The following is a 6,030-nucleotide window of genomic DNA, read 5'->3' as shown; positions in this document are numbered from 1 at the left end:
TTTGAACCCAGGTCTTTGTGACTTTTGAGCAGGTAACAGAATAGCAAGAAGGGTAAAAGAGGAAGAGTGAAGAGAAAAGACAGCATGTGTGTGTTTGGGGGGGCAACATGGACTCCGATCCCCAGGGTGAGGTCAGATGAACTTTTCTGCACGTTGAGTTCCTGGAGCACATGCCCACTTTGCCTCTATCTAACTGCATGCTGCCCTCCTCTGGATTTCCCTGGCTTCTAGGTGCTTCCCATACTCCTGGAGGGGTGGAGGGTGGGGGGAATGTGTGGAGAAGGAGGAGCAAAGTGGAGAGCCAGGGGAAGAGAGAGGAGGGGAGAGCAGAAGATAGGAACAGCACTGGACCGACAAGTTAGGAGGAGAGGGACCCCCCTCACACACACACACTCCATTTTCCCCCTTCCTCCCTCGACGAAGCCTGCACACATGAAGGCCTGCATTGGAGTCTGAGGAGGGCCAAGAGCCATGGCTTCTGTGGATATTGGATGCCACAGTTCGGCGTGGCCTCCACCCAGAGTTTGATTAGCTGGGCCTGGCTTTCCTGCTTACCCAACAGCCACTGGCTAAGGGCCAGGCTGCAATCAGGAGGCTCCCAGCCCCTCCTCCTGCTCTCTCCAGCTGGTAAACAGCAGAGCAGGAGCCAGCCACGCCAGGGCCTCGTGACTCGCCCACTCCCTCCACCTGGGCACGCGGCACCTGGCGTGGAAAGGGCAGGGAGGAGCTGTCACTTCTCCACTCTTGCCTGCCCTTGGAGCCTCACACTCTGCTACCATGGCACCTATGTCTCTGGGGAGTTGAGTGTCCTAAGCCTCAGGAACAAATAGGAGGAGAAATAGCCTTTCTGACTCCTAGGGGGCCTGAGAAGGGCTTGAGGAGTGAGCCGACATTTGAGGGACTTTGAGGCTCTGACTATCCCCATATCCCTTGTGTGTGTACACGTGTGTGTGGATATGGGTACACATGTGGAGTGTGCGTGCCTGTGGAGGCTAGAGGTTGACATCTGGTGTCTTCCTCAGTCCCTTTCTATTTTTTTGAGAGTGGGTCTCTCCTGGAACCTGGAGGTCACCATTTTGGCTCGACTGGCTGGCCAGTGAGCCCCAGGGAGCTGACTGTCTCCACCACCCCATTGTTGAGACTACAAGTGCCTACCCCCCCCCACTGTACCCTGTTTTATTATGTGGGTTCTGGGGACTGAGCTTAGGCCTTTTTGCTCTTCTGGCAATACTTCACTGCCTAAATCAATCCCCTCAGACTATCCATGGCCTTTGGTAAACATGGGCCCATGTAGACTTCTCTGCTCAGAACATGAAGCCAGTCTGGAGAGCTTTGAGGTAAGAGGCAAAGTTCCAGTAGCGGCACCCCCACCTAGGACTCTACCTAAGAGCAGAGCCAGAAAGAGGCAGGAGGGAAGGCTGGGCTGTTCAGGGGTGGGGACCTTGCTTGTTCACATCTACCCCTGCTTTTTTCTGTGCTCCTGCACGATTCTCTTTCCCTGTCCATCACTCTCCAGTTCCCTGCGCCTCACCAGCTCCCCTGCTTTTTGTTCCTTACTTTTACCTAATCTTAATTTTTTTATGTGTATGGGCATTTTGCCTGTAGGTTTGTCTGTGTACCATTTATGTGCCTGGTTTACTATGAGGACAGAAGATGTCAGATGCCCTGGAACTGGAGTCATAGATGGTTGTGAGCCACTGTGTGGGTGCTGGGAATTGAACCTGGGTCCTTCTAGAAGAACAGCCAGTGCTCTTAACTGCTAAGCCATCTCTCCAGCGCGCGCGCTCTCTCTCTGTCTCTCTCTGTCTCTCTCTCTCTCTCTCTCTTTGGAAGTGGGCTCTTCTAAGATGGCCTCCAAACTCACAGCCCTGCCTCAGTCTTGGGTGCGCTGGGGTTACAGGCTTGCATCACTGGCCACATCCTTTCCCCTTCTGGCTTCTCTTGGTGATTCTAGATCTAAAGGCCTTCCAGATGACCCATTCCTCAAGCCAGAGGCACAGGGTGGAGGCCCTTAGGGATGCTTGCAGATGGCACACCGTATGGCACTGGCAGACACTGCCTGAATGGCTGCTTTTCCCACTGTACCCCTTCACGCTCCTGTGAGTGCTCAGGAAGTGACTGGGGCTTGGGAAGACAGGCTTCTGGCTGTCGGCCTTGAGAGCCATTTGCTTTCTTGGCATTCATTGTTTTGTTGTTGTTGAGACAGGGTCTCACTCTGTAGTCTAAAATGGCCTTGAACATTCATGAAGATCCAGTTCCCTCAGCCTTCTGAGTGCTGGGATTACAGGCAGGAGCCACCACGCCCAGTTTTTGGTCACTGCCTCCAGCTCGAGGGTGTGTGGGCTTAGGTTCCTTCTCCTACCCAGACTGACACCATGACCGGAGAATTCTCCCTGCTCACAACTACCAGCTTCAGCATTTGTTCCTCCCACAGTGGCCACAGGGTGAGTGAGTGGACTGTTGTTATCCAGTGTGACCTTGGCCTTACTCAGCTGGTAAAGAGAGCAGAGTAGGTGCTGGGATTAGTCTCTCTGGGATGTTCCCCCTCTTGCCTGAACTCCCCGCCTCTCCCTGTAACCACGGCTCCTTTTCTGTAGGAATCTGTGCTTTCTAAGCAGGGCAGGGGTTATTTCCTCCTCAAATACATTCTTATGCAAGGAAGAGGCTGATAGGGATCAGAGAATCATTCTACCCCCACGTGCCCAGTCCCTTTATCAGGCCCAGGAATCTCAAAGCTGGGGGCAAACAACCTGGAGGGGGTGGTGATGGCTTGGAAATGGGGAGCAGCCACCAGCCCTTCCTCTCCACCCCTGAAACCGCAGAAACCACTTAAAGCTCAGCACAGGCCTGCCCTTCCAGGGAGGCAGTAGGTAGAGAGGAAACTTATGGGGTTTGGGCAGCGTGATGCCATTCTCAGCCTGGCTTGGCCCAGACAGGGCTATCCCCCACTGGAGCCCAACACACTGCTTAGAGACCACCTTTCTTTGAGTCTTAGGGGCTTCATGCCTGCAGAGACCTCAACCCACCAGAATGACTTGAGGGAGAGGATGGTGTCTTGGCCATGAAAAACAAAGACAGTGCAAGCTCTTTGGAACATCTGTGGTTTCTGCCTCTCAGCTTCCAGGCCCTCACCTTCACGGAGGCCCAGTGTGGGAGGAGTGGGAAGGGTTGACCCTAGTCCGGGCCTGGAGCTCTATTTATATGGTGACCCTGCTTAAAGCTGTCATTTCCCAGTTAATGCTGAGGTAGGCTTGGAGGCAAGGAGGGTTGAAAATCAGGAACTGGGGCTGGAGATGGAACCCTAGATTCGACCCCCAGCACCTCATAACCTGACAGGGTGGTGCTCATCTGTATTCCCAGCACTTGGGAGATGAGGCAGGAAGACTGGGAGTTTATTGTCATCCTCAGTTGTGAGGGGGAGTTTGAGGCTAGCCTGGGTTACACCAGAGCTTGCCTAAAAACAAAGACAAAATTGGGAGCTCTGATTTGGGGGACAAGGAAGACTTTAACAATGTGGTCTGCTGGGTAACAGTCATGAGCCCTTAACCCTGCCACAACCTTCAGCCAAAAGTGGGTGGGTGGGTACCACGGGTGCCCACCTGTGTTGATATGGGTATCTGGGGCCTGAGCTGCTTGCACACAGGATAGGTTCTTAGGGTTTATTTGCTCCCAAGGCACAACATGTCTGTGGCTGGGACTGTGTGTCCCTGTCATGAGCCCTGAAGAAATGTGACAGAACTTCTTTTGGGGGTCTTTGCAACTCATAGATACCCCAAACTCTCCGGCTGGTGGCCGGGGATGTTTGTCTAGAGTCGCTGTCAAGAATCTTCCTTTCAGCCAAAGCCGATCCTCAGGCAAGTTTATTTAACCTCCCTGATCTCTTTCTGCCTTTTTGAACTGGGACTAATAATGCCTCCCTTCCCCAGTGGTGATGAGATAAGACCAATGGGTAAAGTACAGGGCCTGGTACAAAGTACTGCAGCTAAAATAAAAAAAAAAAAAGAGGAATATTTCAGTCTCCCCCTCTCCTGTCCACTCCTGTAGTCTTACCTCCCTCTTTCTCTTACCTTACTTTCTGTGTCCCGTCACCAACCAATTCTTTATTCTTATTTATTCATTTTATAACTCACTTGGTTCCTGTGTTTGTTTTGATCATGGCCGCCTCCAATGCCTAGCACGCCATAGACCCTCCCTAGCCTTGTTGGAGGAATGGATGAATGAAGGTGATCTGATCTGTAGGCATCTTTCCAGATACTTTGAAATCTCATTGCTCACTAAGGGTTGCTATGAGAGAATTTCAGGGCTGATGCAGAACATGGTTCAGCATAGTAGAGACAGAGAGAGGTGTGGGGGTGGACTTCTTAGAGTTCATAGGTGTGAGTCCAAAGTGCCAGGAAGAGAAATGATCGAAGAACTATCATCCTGTGGAAAAGCCACCTTTCAGGCTTTTAATACACATGTTAAAAACTATCTACTTACATGTGTGTGAGTCGGCTCTCTACTTCTACCCTGTGGACCTCTAGGATTACACTCAAATTGTCAGGCTTGGGGACAAGTACCTTGAGTCATGCCACTTAGTTTTAGTCTTTGTTACCTGACTAAAGCCCAAGGTCACACTGAATTACAACGGTACACTCACCTGATGGCAGTTGCCCTGAGGAGCAAATGTCGAAGCTGTAACAGTTAGTTCCTCCTATAGGGTTCAGGTTACGTGTCAGCAGGGAGTATTGTTTGGTGTATGCCACCACCTGGTGGACGCCGTGAGCAAAGGATGGGTGGTGGAAACCTAATCAGTGGAGGAAGAAGGTGCTGGGGGAAACTTCTGCCTTGTGTGTGAAGGAAGAGGGTGTGTGTGTGTGTGTGTGTGTGTGTGTGTGTGTGTGTGTGTGTAGGTGGGGGAACTGCTGTTGAGATTTTGGTTGGAAACAAGCAGGTTTAATCCCAATGGCCGGCACCACGAGAAGTGAGAAAAGGCCCAAGGGGGAGGAGGAAGAAGCTGGATTGTTCTAGGGCCTGTCATCTACCTTCCTTTCCCCGTTCCCTCCTCCAAGTATGACGTAAGCCAGGAGGAACCAGTTCCCGAGAAGGCAGAGGTGGAGAGAAGGTCACTGCTGACGTCAAGGACTTTCAGGTAGGAGGTAAACACAGGCTGACCCACTTTTACTTCTCTGCCTTTCACCCTCAGCTCCTGGCTGGAGAAGCCTTTTCTGGCATCCCTGAGGCTAGCCCTCACTGATAGCATCCTCTTTCCCAGATCCCAGTCCCTATAACCCTAAGGGCTGCTGCCTACCCAAACACTACTCTGTGCCCCCCCCCCAAAAAAAACCAAAAAAACAAAAAACAAAAAACCAGGGTTTCTCTGTGTAGCTATGGCTGTTCTGGAACTCACTCTGTAGACTAGGCAGGCCTCGAACTCTGCCTGTCTCTGCACTGGGATTAAAGGGGTTTGCCACTTGGCTGGCTTACTCCGTGGTTCTTGACTGCAGCCATTCTTCCTGCTCCTGGTGCACAGGTGCACAGGTGTGGATGGGGCTGGCCAGAGGGAGGCAGGGAGGTTTAAAGGGTACCGTGTCTGTGCTCCCCTGACTCACTCTTAAGGTCCAAACGTTTCATTTGTCTGTAGGACAGATATTGGTCTAAGGGGTGGGTGTGTGGGTGGGAGCTCCACCTCAGCCCCTGGCACCCTGGCATCCTATACTCAAAGAGTCTGGAATGTTCTGGTGGGAGATCCACTTCAACTCCTCTCCCCCATCTCTTTCCCCCAAACCCGCCCCCTCAAGACCCGCCCCCTCAAGACCCGCCCCCTCAAGGCCCGCCAAACACAGCTCCTCCCCCAGAGAGGCTCAAGACCACTCCCACAGGGTATTTAAACTGCATCTCAGAAAACAGACTCGTGGTTTTTCGGTCTCTCATTCCCCATCTCCTCTCTGGGGGGCTGGAGAATCACCTAGGAACGCTTTACCCATTAAACCGGGGCTTTTTCCAATTTGGTCTAATTTGGATTGTTGCGTTGGCTGAGAGGCTTATGGG

Source organism: Onychomys torridus, chromosome 6 (assembly GCF_903995425.1).
Source record: "Onychomys torridus chromosome 6, mOncTor1.1, whole genome shotgun sequence".
Taxonomy (NCBI): domain Eukaryota; kingdom Metazoa; phylum Chordata; class Mammalia; order Rodentia; family Cricetidae; genus Onychomys; species Onychomys torridus.
Note: the sequence above shows the minus strand (reverse complement) of the source record.